This window comes from Rattus rattus, chromosome 5 (assembly GCF_011064425.1).
Source record: "Rattus rattus isolate New Zealand chromosome 5, Rrattus_CSIRO_v1, whole genome shotgun sequence".
Classification (NCBI taxonomy): domain Eukaryota; kingdom Metazoa; phylum Chordata; class Mammalia; order Rodentia; family Muridae; genus Rattus; species Rattus rattus.
Window position 1 is genome coordinate 74922559 of NC_046158.1, and position 16159 is coordinate 74938717.

The 16159-nt window shown below is 39.7% G+C and overlaps 1 protein-coding gene across 1 annotated transcript in view; it reads left to right on the plus strand.

Annotated features, from left to right (window-relative positions):
* Nucleotides 1–225: 225 nt before the first annotated feature.
* Nucleotides 226–16159, plus strand: part of Lrrc4c (leucine rich repeat containing 4C) — a 166723-nt gene continuing 150789 nt past the window's right edge. The window contains exon 1 of the mRNA XM_032903781.1: nt 226–2229. The gene's annotated coding sequence lies outside the window, so the exon portion shown is untranslated. The remainder of the gene's footprint in view (nt 2230–16159) is intronic.

A 16159-nucleotide genomic window follows, 5' to 3' on the forward strand; every position in this document is an offset into this window, starting at 1 on the left:
ATGAAAATAAAAATGACAACTCCCACACAGCCTGAATTTCTTTCCCGATTACTAGCCTCCGAAGGTGAGGGGCTGCTTTAAAACGGAGTTCTTCCGACTCTCCCCTCCAGGTGGCAGCAGTGCCACACCTCAGTGGTTCCAATCCCCTCTTCCTTGACTTCAAGTGTTAATGCAATTGACCAATCACTGCTAAGATGATGGGAGGTAATTGGGTAATTGTATTTTACTGATCTCTAGCGGAGAAAGGGAAAGGGAAAGGGGCAAGAAAGAGGGCCAGCTGAGGGGTAGGGACTGCAGTCCTGGAACGCTTTGGGGAGTCAGGACCCTAAGTAACAGGACCTGGCATTGGTGGAAAGTCTAGACTGGCAGACGCGGCCAACCGCTCAGAGAGCGCATTCATTTATCTGGGAAGAGAGCAGAGAGAGGAGAGGAAGAGAGTTCACCGCGAAGTGGATGGAAGGGGATCCGGGTTTCCGCGGCACAGAGAGTCGCGAGCCGGGACTATGGCACTGAGACCGGCGCGGAGCTGCTGCGCGCCCGAGGACGCATCTCCTCCAGGAGGACCAGCGGACGTCGGGAACGGATGCGCACAGAGGAACCAACTTGTGGCTCCAGACCGTCCCCAACGCAGCTGGAAATGAGATCAAAGCTGCAGTTTCATTCCAGAAGGATGAGAGGAGCCAGTGATTAGAGAAATTTTTTTTAACCCTCTTCATTCCTGTTTCGTTACTCCCCCCTTTTTCTTTAAATATATATTTTTAATATTTTTTTCGTTTATAAAATTAACTAACACCATGTCTGCCCCGTTACTTTGCTTTCCCTGCTTGAAATAAAAGCCTAGCCTGAACTTCCACAACCTTGGGGAGTCGAGATCTACGGCCGGATGATGGAGAAGGGGACACCGGTGCTGGCAGGGGTCGCTGGCGAGGGACCGCATCAAGCGTCTCTTTGGTGATCCCGGCCCAGATCGCCGAGTTCGGCTGTACCTGGAGGACCTGTACCCAGTGCTGGGGTTGGGGGAGGGGGCCCAGTGAAAGCCACCCTGAGCCTTAAAAAAAAAAAAAAAGTAGCTGACCGGGGGCGGAACGGGTTTGTTCTTGACAGCTGACGGAGCCTTGAAATTTTCCTCCTCTACCTCCGCCCCCTCCCCCGCCCCTGCCCCCCGCACTCCATTTAACGTGAGATTATGAAATCGCAGAGGCGGTGGAGGGAAGGCGACGCGATCTAACAGGGAGTTTGGAGGGGCGAGGGGGAAGGTGGCTGGGTGGCTGAAATCAAAAATCCAATTGCGCACTGGGTTGTGATGAGAAATCTAATCAGATCTTTGACGAAGGGGCCGGCCGGAAGGGTAGCCGGTGGGGGCAGTTGATCCCTAAATTCTCCAAAGAGAAAGCTGGGGAAAAGGAATCAAGGATGTAAAGAAAAGACTTTTTTGTTCTTTTTTTCTTTTTTTCTTTTCTTTCTTTCTTTTTTTTTTCCTTTTCTTTTTCCTTTTTTTTACCCCCGGAGGAGGTGGCTGTTGGGTGCCTTGCTAAAATGAAGGATATGGGACGCAGCTCTCTCTTGGAGCAGAACGCAGAGGATAAACTGATGGTACCAGAGAGAAGAAAGAATGAAGCTTTTTCTTGCGAGACCTGGATCGTAACATAAATGTGTATATGGCCACACGGGGAGCATTGGGGGGAAAAATGAAATAAGCTGATGTCAGACCTGCGGGGTTTGGTGTGTTCTGACATAAATAATCATAAAATAGCGGTCCCCCTCCCCCAAGGATGTTTGGAAATGGAGAACTGAGGATCCACAAAGAAAAAGTGTGCTCATTTTTCTCTATAAAAGAGAAAGTACGCCAAGGAGATATTTTTGGAATGAAAAGTTTGGGGCTTTTTTTAGAAAAGTAAAGACCTGATACATATATATATATATTTTTTTCCTTTTGGAATTTCCCACAAGAGGAGAGGAAATTAATAATACATCTGCAAAGAAATTGCACTGAAGAAAAGTTGACCGTGGAAGAACGAAGCAATTGATTGGGAAAGAAATCAGCAGAGGACTCTTGGATCGGTGCCCGTGTTGACTAAAATTGAAGGATAATTGCAGTTGGATTTTTTTTTTCTTCACCAACCTCTTTTATTGTTTTCTTTCTCTTTTTCTTTTGGTGTCAAGACCATGCATTCTTTCTAGTTCTTAACCACCTGGATTTCCCTCGGGATGTAGCTGTGCTGAAATACAGTGAGTGATCCTAATTTTCTTATTTATCAGTTGAAGAAAATGTTCATTAATTTAGTGTTCTGGTTCTCTTTCCTTCTCCCTCCCCCCTTCACTGTGGTTTTCAAGGACCCGGCTATTGGGAACAGGAAAATGAGGGACAGGGTGGCCCACGCAGTTGTTCTATCAAGCTGTGCTCACTGATAAGCTAGACTGTTATAATGATGCAGGTTGTCTGCATTCTACGCAAATGCCTTTGCAAATGTTCGGTATGGAGAAGAAGGAGAAAAAAAAATTTCTCCATGAAAGCTGCTGCAGTGTGGGGTGCGGATGCAAGTGATTGACATTCTAGAATGCATTTAAGTTACCAGGAAAGCCCAGAGTTAGAAGCACAAATGTTGGCTATTGGAAATCGAAGGGGCCCAATTTAAATTTCATTATCCGACCTGACACTGCAGATCAACAGAATGTATTAACACAAAACTATGATCCTCAACCAGGTGAGGGATGGCTGCTGGCTAATGGGTAAGAGGGAATGGCGCGGCAGAGGAAGTGGTGGAGCGCTTCCTGTACTCCCTGGTCTAAATGTGGTCTTTGCATCCCGGGGGCTTCAGTGATGGAACTATGATTTAAACAAGGAGGACACATTCACCCCACCCCTTGTAACTTCACACTCCCTTGGTTCTCAGAGAAGTGGCACACAGATTAGAGAGTGTTTAGCGCAGGCTTTACTAGGAACCCTGCAAACACCACTAAGATACAGCTCTTGAGAAAAAAGGCAGACATTTACCATCCTGTGGTAACTTAGAAAGGAAGGCCGAAGAAAAGCTTTGTGTGTTGAGCACCAAAGCTTGCCATGGACCAGGTTTGCTTTGAAAGAAAGAAGGCAATGAAAACAAACCAAAGTAAGGAAGTTAAATAAAAGAGAAGGTTGTAAGTAATTTGAGAGGCTGGGACCTACAGGATCACCCCCACCCCATGCCCACCTCTGTCAGAGTCTTGGAGTTTGTCTGCTGTACAGAATGATTTCACCCCCACTCCTGACATCCTTCTATATTACTCTTTGGAGGCTGCTATTTGAATCATGAACTCAGGTAACTCCAGAGCCAGATCATACATTAAATGCTAACAAAGAGGAAACTGAGGCTGAGAGAAACCATAATTCCTTAGTTAATGACCAAACAAGTCTGAGGCAGATGACTCACATAGCCTCAGAGAAACAGACAAGTTTTGAATCCAAACTAGGAGGGAATCTGGCACATATAGGAGGATCACAGCTGCCATTTTTTTTTATTCTGGAGAGAAAGGCACAGTTATCTAGAAATTATGAAGTAAACTTCTGTCAGTTAGATATCAAGATTCCTAAGTGCCAGTATCCCTCTCCTGCATTTCTCCTTTCTCCTTTCTCCTTTCTCCTTTCTCTTCTCTTCTCTTCTCTTCTCTTCTCTTCTCTTCTCTCTTCTCTTCTCTCCTCTTTTCTCCTCTTCTGTGCTCTCCTCTCACTCTTACCCTCTCCCTGCCTCTTTCATGGTTCACAAAACTCTGGCCTTAAAATATTTAAATCCCAGAAGATCCACAAGTCTGAAATGTCCCAGAGGAGATAGACAGTAGCTACCTCCTGAGTACCCTGTTAGTGCTGGGCATGTTTACTGCTGTGAGTGGTAGACTCCAGAGAGTCGTTAAGGAACTGTGGAGTTAGATTTATATTAGAGAGGTGATAATAGAAACCAGAAACACCCTGCTAACAGCATCTAAGTCTGTTCTTTCACTCCCATCATCTGTTCTTATCCTTTTTATTATTCCTTAATAAGGTATCCTACAGCCAAGCACTTCCCTAATTTGTTTTTCTAGGCACATGTTTCCCATTGGGAAACACAGATTCTGTAGGAATTTACCAACTTATGAAAACACATGTGCAAATTATTTTCCTTCAGAACTCTATGAAAGCTTCTACATGTGTTACCTCTCTCCTCTCTCTGTCTCTCCCTGTCTCTGTCTATGCCCCCTCCCCTGTGTGTGTGTGTGTGTGTGTGTGTGTGTGTCTGCTATGATTTGCATGGTTATTGTAGTTAATTCACCAGTCATGCTCATGTAACATGTCAAGTTATACAAAGTTGTTGATCATCTGCAACTTTGTTCAACTGACAAAGAAATAAGAAGAGAAAAAAAAATGTTTTGAGGTTTTCCTTACTTTGTGGTTGTCTAGAAAACCTGCCCTGGAAGTATGTTGTGTCTGCTAATCAGGAGATTTGGTTCTCATCATCTTTGTTTTTCACAAAGATTTTCTCTGTACTGAACACTACTCCCATCAGACCACAAACTACAATTTTTTTCTGTTGTTGCCATGGATTTTCTATCCCCCTCCCTTCATACACAAATAGGTAGATGTTGCCAACAGGAAGAAAGGAAGGTAAGAAAAATAAATAATCTCTCTGAAATCTGTGCAGGAACGAACTCCCTATCCCTGAATCGATAAGGTGTCTGAAGATGTTCCTTGTGAGGGGAATCACTTTGCCAGCATTACACTGAGGGACCCAGCCTACGCCTGGGAATCACCTTCTTTGGCTTGAGACTCACTTGTCTCTACCATATGCACAAGTTTTTCATGGGATACGAAAGAAGTCCTGGGTATGGTGGAGTTGAAATCCTACCTAAAATCTGCTTGAGCTCAAGTTGGCCACTCAGTGTATGTGTGGTAGGTATGTATAAGTTCAGACCCAGAAAGCTGCAGCTTTGGTAGTAGTTTTAAAGTTATTTCAAAATTCTTCCTCCTGTAATCTAATAACTGTACCCTTTAGCAACATTTTAAATTTCTCTGTCCCTCATCTTTTTTCTTTTACTTGGGGGTTGAAAATAACATCTAATTTGTTGATAAATTTGATGTTGTTTTTGTAAATTATAAGTGAAATACTGCAAAACCTCAGCACGAAACTCTCTCTCTCAGGCTGTCGGTCTGTCTGTCACGGTCATTCTTGAGTTAATTCATGTGTATCCACTTCCTGAGGATGAATGAAGTGTGACCAAGCACTTTAAGGGTCTGTTGGTTACGCTCAGGCACAGTGACCATGAGGTTGAGCTTAAATTCCTTGTAAGGGTTTTCTTCTAAGGCTTTACCAGAAAGAAAATTATATATATATATGCTGTTTACAAAAAGAAATCTGAGCAAAAATACTTAGATTTAGGCACAATGAAAGAATGATGTAACGGCACCTATCATGTTATCTACTTTTAGTTTTAAAGTTGCATAAGGTAACCTTGGACTTTAAGTATCCTCTGGTTACATATGCAATCATCTTGGTCTGGGATGCATAAATAAAAACAAATGTCTTTGCAAATATATAATTTAAATGAGCTACTACATCATTCTATTACAGCTAGTTAAGGGCTCAAATTTCACTTCCTGGATGGGAGGGCTTCCTATTCTGATCTGTAGGCTCAATCTAAGTATGAGAACAGATGAAGGGACAGCCATACATAAGTCTTAATAATTGTATGTGAAACAGAACATCAATTTTCCAGTGGTCTAAGCAGTTGGCCGTTACCATGAATTGTTATTTGTCTGCCACAGTAGCTCTGTACTCTGTCCATGTGCTCAGTGGACATCCTAAGAACTCTCTTCCCTTTAACAATAACAAAAAGAAGCCCTGCATTTTAGTCCTAGTGACTGATGACATCTGGATCATCATATTTGCAACTGTGTATAATAATCCTGTCAGCTTGGTGTATAGCTTATTGGGTTTCGATTGCTGAACTTGTGACAACATTTTAAAATCTGGAAAGTTTTGGAAAGGCCTCCTAAAGTTCATTGTTCTTAATTTCCATTAACATAAATGAAATCTAACATGGAAATACTCACCAGTGTTTACTTTGTGTGTGTATTCTCTAAAAACAATAAAGAAATCAGGTAGAACTAGAGTACTTGTGTTCAAAGTGAACTCAAATGACTTCACAGGGACACATGAATTATACATACCATTTAACCTATTCCAACCAATATGATTATCTGTAAATTAGAGATAACCACATGAAACTGGCTAGCAGAAAAATTGAATCAGATTTCTTTATGTCATGTACTATAAGCATTCAATAATTCCACATTTAAATTAACCCTCTCTGGTCTAAGTTCAGGTAATGTGTGGTTTAGAAACAAGATTAAAATGGGATTTTGTTAAGGGGAAGATCTTGACTACAATTCACTTTGGTAATGCAGACAAGATTAAATTTGGTGTTGATTATGGCAACTTGATATAAACTACAATCATGATTCATGACCCTCAGTTGAGGAGTTGCCTGATTAGTCTCTGGCTCTGTTGGTGGGAGTACTTCCTGATTGTTGGTTGATGTTGAAGAGCACAGCCTATTGTAGGAAGCACCATCCTTGAACACATACATAGTCAATTGTTGTATAAGAAAGGAGGCTGAGCCATAGATACCAAACCAGTAAGCAGCATTAATTCATGATCTCTGTTTCATTTTTTTTCCTTCTTGGTTCCCACCATGATTTCTGTCTTGACTTCCCTGAATCAAGGACTATAACCTGCAAACAAGTTAACAGGTTCCTCCCCAAAGTGCTACTGGTCACATTATTTATATCAGCAACACAATTACCTGCCAGTTATGCAGCTTGAAAACACACTTGGAGGAATCTCAGTGAAACAGTCAGTCATCAAAAGCTGTGAATATACTTTGTGAATTGTTGAGAATATACACTGTGTCCATGTATACACTGGCTGGGTTTTCCAGAGGTTAAAAACATAGATAACCAAAATTGTTTTGTAAGTAATACCTTAGAAGACTTTCAGTGAAGGGATCAGATAAAGAATCTGCAATGTCTTCATTTTGTTCAAAATTATTTTATTCAGTAATTATTGAATTGATAGACAAAATTCAGTCTGGTGGTTGAAACAATGTATCAGATACTTTCTCTGAGGGAATGGGTTGTGTTTTCTCTGTCATGGCAGAACCTCAGAAAACCCACATGCAAAAAATCCCATTCTTTTGATGACTAACTGCACTTCATTTAATCACCTCCTGTAATGAATTCAAGTGCTTGTACACATGCACATACTTGTGTACATGCATTGGTTGTGAATGCACACACACACACACACACACACACACACACACACACACACACACACACGAAAGATTGTTCTGAGGAATCTACAGAAGGTTAGTGAAAAGTCCTCACAAATGTTCTGACTGGTTACACAGAGAGAAGGAGGATACACTATCTTTTATTGGAAATACTGAAGTCTGAACATTATGTGATCCAGTACATTTTTCTTATTTTTGATGCTATCATGGGTGGACTGGTAATAGTTGGCATGCCTCACACTAGCTCTTTTGTTCTTATAGTCTCTTCTGTTCAATAACCTTTAAAATGATGTTAGCTCAAGCACTAGGAACCTGATATTGAATTTATAGCTGACTACCTAGGAGTTCATGATTGCTGTTAATTAAGAGCATATGATGTCTGATCATAGGAAACTAGTGATGAAGAGGTGAAAGGGAGCAGCAAGGCATTTTACCCTGGCAGATACAATGGAGAAAGGGAAAAAAAAACTAAAGGATGTTCAAATACCTTACCAGGACTTTAGAATAGACAATATAATATTATAACTGTGTTTCAGCACCTGCTAGTTATTTGTCCCTAAGTTGCCAGTTAGAACGTTTCAGTTTTCCACACTGCAAACCTGGTTACCTTTTTCTTTATACTTATTTCAGGAAAACTAAGGTATACAGTATAGATCCCTGGTCAGTACTCAAACAGAGAGGATTGTAATAGGTCATTGTCTCTTCTGTGAAATTCAGTTATTTTCTGTGGTAATGGGAACATTCAACATATTGGGGGTTTTGTCTTATATCCACCGAGCATAAAACTATGAAATTTTTTAAGTTTCCTATCAGAGTTCATAATAATACTTTCTATTTACATGTATACAATATGAGTAAAATTGTAATGAAGTTTGTACATGATTTTAAAGAGCGTTGATATGATGTAGACATACTTTTATTTCAACTTTGGCACAGGCTCATGGCAGATTCCTGTAGTTATCTAAAGAGCCACATTTTTGGAAGATTTGGATGTTATTTAATAATGCCAAACATAATTATCACTTGGGAGTCATGTAATAAGTACCACACAATATGTTGCAAATAAACCTTTTCACTTTGACTCCCATTTATGGAACAGAAACAAAAAGAGGGTAAATGTGAAGATGTTTTAGTAATTCAAAGGTGAATCTAAGAACAGGAAGCACTTATAGTCACCAAAGATCAGAATCAATAAATTCAAACTTGTTGTCTTTGTGGCAGTTCACTATCATCCAACCTGATGATACTGGAAATATTTAATTTAAATTGAAAAACACTGTTTTCTTCCACCTACTTTGGTCATATAATTTGCATATATTTTCATTCCTCAATCACTGCAGAACTGTCTTTAAGAAAGTCACCACTCCAAGAAAGACTCGGGAAAAATAATTCTAATCCACCTAAAATATCTACGGAAAAAATGCTTTTTTGAAATATTTATGATATTATCTATAAACTTAGGATTATATGAGGAATAATATCAATGCTCATAAATTTGGACTTTATATACGTATCTGTTACACAGCGTAAGCACATGAATGCACACAAGGTAAGCACAAGACTTAATTATACAACAGTTGAGTTTGATATGATCAACTTTGAGTTCATGAGGGTATTTCAAAGGATTGAGGCATTTTTCACAAGTTATTTTCACTATTCATTTTACTTTCTCCTCTTTTCTGATAAGGAATTCTTGTGTATTTCTGAGCACTATTTATCCAGTTTGTTTAGAGATCCCCAACTCAAATTCCTTGGCCATAATAGCATGTGGAGAGACCTAATAAATCTCCATCATCCATAGATCCCTTGCTACCTTGGATCTCATGATGGCTTCATAAACCTTCTACAACTGAAATTGATTGTTGTCATGCCAGTAACTTATGTATCTAGCATTTCCAGTACTGATATCTCTTTAACCTTCTTGTCCAAGCAGTGATCAAATTCAATTGTAAACCTAGCTTCTGTCACACAATTTTCTCAGTCTAGATTCCATCATTATGTTTAATAATACCCTTTTCTTCAGTGTTGTTTGTCATTCAATCTCTTACAAGCACTATTCTAAGAAATGAAACTGAACAGCCTTTTCTTTATAATCGATGAGTATAGTTGTAGACTAAACTCCATGCTTTTCTTTTGACTGTAACCAATTGACCAGCATAGTCATACCTTCACTTGTCTTCCTGCTTTTCTAAATGTTTCACTCCTCTGGAGATCTTGGTAGCTTCATTGACTTGACCTTTGTAGCAGAGACAGGTCAGTGGCCAAGCGTATGCTACATAGTCAAGCCTCAGAACAACCTGCCTCTTCCTGGACTCTTACCCAGCTCCTTTAGAGACAGAATTGTGTTCTTTCTTCTCCTCAGGAACACTTGATTATCACATGTCCTTGCTCTTGTCATTGTCACAGGTTTAGGATGAGGTATCTACCTACCTGGCTAAACCCACTCAGTTTAGATGAAGACCTCATCATATTCTTTTTCTCATGTCTAAAACTTACCAAGACAATTATTTTGAGAGAACCTCTAAACAAGTGAAAGTGAGGGAGCTGATACTGGGATGTAAAGCAAAAATGAATGAATGAATGAATGAATGAATGAATGAATGAATGAATGAAACAAGTCAAAAGAACTAACACATGCCTTGAATTTGGCCTCTAATGGAGGCTAAAATTTTAAAAATACGTCTGTCATTAGAATTACTAGCATATACTTTTCTCCAGTGGTCTATCCTTCCAATCTGCATTACATATAAAATTTACTATGATTTTTCTCTGCTTTAATAATAGTAAACATATATTTCTCAATCATCATTTCCTAAAATGTACTATCTGGACATTTCTACAATGCGGTGATACAAATAGATTAACTAGCAAAGGTGCCATAACTTGTGCAATTTTCTGAGTACATTTATGACCCGTGTTTGGCTTTTTGAAACAGTGATAGTAGCTGTCCTTGAGAAACCATTTTAACATAGGCATATCTAGGATAGTGTTATATTTTATCTCACTGCTCTTAGTATGCCTATTGCAGATTTTGTCAGGCACACTCCTCACAGGCATCACTCACAGATAGCATTGCTCTCCCAAATCAAGGTGTTCACTGCATAATATTCAAAGCTGGGTGAGGTTTGCCTTCCACTCTGGGAGACCTATCCCAATGATTATGAATTTCCAGGCCAGGAATGGCAGTATACAAACTCTTGCATAAAGGATCAGAGTGGAAGGGCTGAGGATCTTCTTCCTATCAAGGTACAGCTGCGTTTCACACTGTATGAAGACCTGCTTTCAGTGAATCCAGTTGTTTTGATCTTATGCTCTGACATAAGGCCTCCTTCTTTTCTTGCTAAAAACATACCAGAATACACTAACTTAGGAGAAGGACAATGCCAAAAGGAAGATCAAACTGAATTATGTTTAAATTTTACTTTCTTGAAGCTTTCGTCATAAATGTCTTGACTATTTTGGAATACTAATATTTTGTTAAATCTTCTTTGAAATGTTTTTTTCTAGTTTTAGATATCTTGCCCTTAGAAATTAGGATAAGTAGTAATTTTCATAGTAGAAAATTGATATTGATTTTCACAGTGTTTAGAATATATAACTTTTCCTTTTCATCCTCCCAGCCAGTTTTTATCCCAGGACTTCCAAAAGAGCTGCATCTTTACTACTACCTAACAGCATAATGCCACAGGACTCGAGAATGGGCAGGTGCTAGGGAGCAGATACTTGGAAGAGGCAGTGGTAAATCTTGTGATTACTTCTTGCCAAACTACAAGCTGCTAGGACCACACTGTTTTCCTGAGAGTAACTCATCTGTTTAATCTCACCAATCGTGAACAAGTAATAATTAGAAACTCAAAAGGACAAATTAGCCAACAGATTATTTTGTTTAAGTCATCATTGAAGTGGATACGGGCTTGCATAAGGGTTCTCAGATTTAGAATGGTAAGATCATCTGTCTCTGGACAATTAATATACATTCATGATTATTAGCATCATCTATTCCTGTACATGGAGTCAGGCCTGGGCCAAGTTAATTGAGATCCTATTTCGATTGCATAGGTTCATTTGTTGGTTGTACTGGGTACTAGATCAAGAACCCACTGTAATATTAAGAAATTCATTCCCATGACAAAGGGAATGTGTTCTTTAGTGATGGCTTGGTAATGATGGTGGAGATTTCAGTAATTAAGCAAAGATTCTAAGGAAGCTTTGTGACCTTCGGAAGTGTGAAGAATTCTTTCTCCTGATAGGCTTTTGTTTGGTTTGCAGCCAGATCTCAGATGTGCAGATTTTTCACAATCTTTGGTTGAGAGGATAAGAAATGAGGTAAGGAGAGGGAGAGAGAGGATAATCCTGACCTGCTGTTATAGTGCTATAGAGAGAATGTTATTTGATTAGTTGGCTAGTTTCTAGAAAGACTCACTTAAACAAGAACCAGCATCCGAACATATCTTGAGGGGGCTTGCGTGGGGGTGCTGCTCAAGTCAGAAGCCACCCGAAAAGAGTTAACATCTCTGCAATGGTGTTCAGGAAGGCAAGAATGGAGCTATGAAGGCTTTCTCTGTATTGTTTGAATGTTGCCATGGCAATCGTCTCCAGCAGAAGTTACATGTTTTCAATTCCCCACTGCATCAAGCCGGCTTTCCTTCTCACCCTTTCTCCATCCGTGCCTGTGAGCCTTCGTTCAAGCCTTTGCCTTCCTCTCTGTCCCCTGTCCTCTCTCTTGTCCTCTCTTCTCTCAACTCATCTCCTATTAATAACAAACGTGTCCCTACTCCAAGGGGTCACTTGTGGCAGAAAGTAATTCAGGCATATAGTACTCTATCCATTTTCCTGTTTTCCCCCTTCTGTTTATGTGTTAAAGACCTAATTAGACTGAAGCTGTGGAGAAAAGTAGGGTTGGGGCTTTCCCTTGTTGGTAGGACACAGAACATATTATAATGCTTGGTGTTGTGCTGATATGTTAATTGGATCGCTCCAGGCAAGTGCAGAGCAGCCGTCTCTGACAATTAGAAAGAACAATGGCTTTACTATGAAGCAGCCCCCTCTCTGAATCAGTGCAGGGATTAGCATGCACTGCAAGTCTCTAGAAGGTTCCTGTATACCCAAGACAGATCGGCAGTCAGAAATGCATCCTGTCTCTTTAAGCAAGAATGCTGCTGCCTTTCACTTAGCTTATTTCCCTGGCATGGGACAAGAAGGGAGGGTAGATCTGGCTAGGTGAGCTGCAGAGGGAAGCCTATCCTGTTGGAGACCTAAACCATAGGCTATATCGTGAGGATATTCGCACAGTCTTTTTGCCTGCTTAATGCACGTGGCTGCTGAATTGTGAAATGGGTCTCATTAGAGCCTTTCATATCCTGGCATGTGCCAAAGTGCGTTGCCGGCACAGCGCCATCACTTTGGGTCCAACCCTGCTGCTCTTCATAGCAGCCAAGAAGGGACAGAGGCTCTGTCTGTATTAAAGGCTTCGGTCCCATCACTCTCTGTCTACTGTTCATTGTAAGGCTCCTGTGGCCCTTTCAGCTCAGCCAGGAATGAGGCATAGCACATCCCCTAGGTGTTTATGGAGAAGAAATGTGAAAGATTCTAAGAATCACTGTAGAGTTTAAGGCAGTCATTGGAGGATGCCACCTACACACTTTTTTTCCCAGGATGGCTTTGGGATTGTACTTGTTTTCATTTTTGTTGTTGTTGTTGTTTTCCTGAAAATGTTTCCAGATAGTCACCTGAAAGAAAGGATGGGTAGACTGTGCCAACGAAGCCACCAGGGACCATTGTGTTACTAGATTCAAAGACACTGTTTGCTTTCTCCCACTAGCTTGGCATACTAAGGATTTTGAAATTAAACTATATCTCCTAGAATATAGCCCCATCTGTATTATCAGCTACCATACACTGAATTTCATGCATGTCAGTTGCTTGGCATTAATTAAAATACATGATTCTAAAACGTCTTTAATATAAAGACATAAGTAAATCTCACAGCCGAATTTGGACAAGCCTCATGTTACTGGTTCAGCACACTCCTCACCCTTCTTAACCCCAAATTTCTCAACTTTAATATGAGAATAACAATAGTAGAAGTGGTAAGGATATTATTGGAAATATACATTAAGAACATTTTTCAGAGTTCTTTTCTACTTGTAAATGTTTGTTAAAGGATAGTCTACTTCCTCCCTTAATTGTGGCTTTTTAGACAGGGTCTCATTCTATAGTGCTAGATATGATCTAGAACTTGATGTATGGATGATGCAGTGAGGTGATCTTCCTGCATCTGCTTCACAAGTGGTGAGACTGCAGACATGATCACAATGCCTCCCAAATGATGTTCTCTTACAACAACAAACGCAGAATATTTGTCTAAAGAAGAAAAGGGAAGTAAGAAAAGTAACTAAGTGGTTGCTTTTCAGTGACAAAAGAAAGCTCATTAGAAATTGGGTTTCAAATTTAGGACAATAGAATTTGAGATTTTTTTTCCTTTGCAACATTGTAGTTTTGATAGCAAAATTTATAGGCCCAATGGCTTTGTTTCTTTTGTTTTGAACATGTAATTTTTGTGCAAACATATTTGACTTTTTCTATAACAAGGAAGAACTGAACCTTTCTTATTAGCAATTAGCTAGTCAGAAAATAAACAAAAAGAAATGAAAAGTCCTACAGGCATATAATAGTCAGGCAAAATCTGACCCAGCTGTTTACAATTCTACAGGGGCTCCAGTTTTCTTTAGTTAATCTCCCCAAATTCACCATTCTCATTTGGGGGCATTTGTTTTCCCCTTTTCAACCACTCATTAAAAGATCTGCATATGTGTCCCATCTTTAACAGACAACATCTCAAGGTCTGTATTCACTGGCTAGCACAATCTTATTGTATAAATTATTTAATCTCAACCAGAGCTTCCTACACTATCTTTGACCATTGAGTTTTACTTCCCTGCCAATAACCCCAAGATATAACTTTTATTCTGCCTGGGATGCTCTTAACTATGGCTGGCCAGGCCTCATGGTCATGTTTTCATGACTCACCTATTCCATAGCTTCTTCTCCTGTCTCCTACTTCTTTTTCTCATGGTCCTCCTCAGAGCCAAAGTCATGAAACTGAAAACTCCACCTACCTCTGTTCTGCCCAGCTATAGCCTGTCTACAACTTTATTCAACCAACAGTTTTAAATTAAGGAGCAAGGTTATATAGCATCACTTGTACAAGAGGATCCTCTGGTCCCTGAGGCAACAGTGGGAGATCCACAGAATGAGATCCAACAATTCCCCTTTAGTTTAAATAAAAGGGCTATTTGCCTTATAATAAGTAGAATGCCATATTCTGCATGGTCTGTTCTTAAATCCAATCCACATTTGTGGGAAGAATGCCAGCTTATTTGGAAAATGAGGAAATTAAAGCAAGAACAAAAGATCCCTGAAGGTGTCCTTTAAATCTCAAACACCCACACTTCTGGTCACCTGCATTGGCCATGCTTACCTCGGCTTTGATTTAATGTAACTTGCCAGTGCATAGAGTTGTGACATTCAGCTGCCCTCTCCCTGATGTCTCCCTTTTCTTTACCCAGGCTTGATATTCCAAATAACATGTCACAGTTTCCTTTGCCTCTTCAGTGACTGAGAAGAGAAAACTGTGCTTACATTCAAATGTCTCTTTAGCAGTTCCTCTGAAAGCAAGAGGTTGCCTACCAAGTCCAAAGACAGAAGCTTTATTTTGTAGTCTTACTTTTTGCTTTTTTTTAAAAAAAGAGATGAGTTTTGTAGTTGAATTTTTGAATTCCATACTGAGAACACTATGGTGCAATGTTATGCTTGGCCTTAGTCAGCAAGCAAAGTTTGTGTGCTTCCTCAGAAGGTTCGCAGACAGAAAAGCAATAAGGTAGATTCTTTCTAATACTGTAGAACAATAGAGCCTGCCATTTCATCACCAACCTTATAGTTGCCATGCAAATGGGTTATTATAAGTAATTTATGTCAGTGTGTCTAGAACAACAACAATAATGCTAAAAAAGAAAATCAGTAATATATGCTAATTAGTAAATGATTACAAAGTGCATTCTAAAATGCTTTCTCTTCTATAAACATTGGACCTACAGGTGAATAAGATCATAGTTTTTGAAGAAAGGAAAGGGAAGCTTAGGTAAGCTCAGTTACTTACTCATATCACAGAGCCAATAAATGTCAAAAATGACTGCTTGCATTCAGTCAACCCTGATGATTTTTCTGCTAGCTGCTTTGCTCCAATATGAAATTGCTTACTGAATATATTGTAACTCGGGAGCTAGAGAGATGACTTGAGATTAAGAGCATTGGCTGCTCTTGCAGAGGACCGGGGTCCAATCCCCAGCCCCGGCATGAAAACTCACAACCATTTGTAGTTACATTTCTATGAAATCAACAACTTTTCATGTCTTAGAGCGCACCTACTACACAGATAATCATATCAGCTCATACTTAGACATATATAATAATAAAATAGAATTTAAAAAATACATTGTTATTTGATTTCTCTAAGCTTAAATCAAGATACCAAAGACTGGTAACCATTTTATTTGCCCTTATTGCTTTTAATTTTTATTATTTTATTTTATTTTAGAGACATTTTAAGGTTGGCAATTTGTTACAGTGCCTTGCAGTGTCTGGTTTCTTGACAGCTCTGGTATTCAGAAGGAATGATTGTGCTTCACTGCTTTAAACATACTGGCCACACAAGATGACCATACTAAAACCCAAGAGTCTCGCAAGAACCCTAGCAGCTTGTCTTGCCCTAGTAAGAGTGAATAAAAATTTCATATTCCTGTGATTTGTGGCAACTAAGCTTCTAAAATCTGCACAGATATTAATTAGTATTAATTTA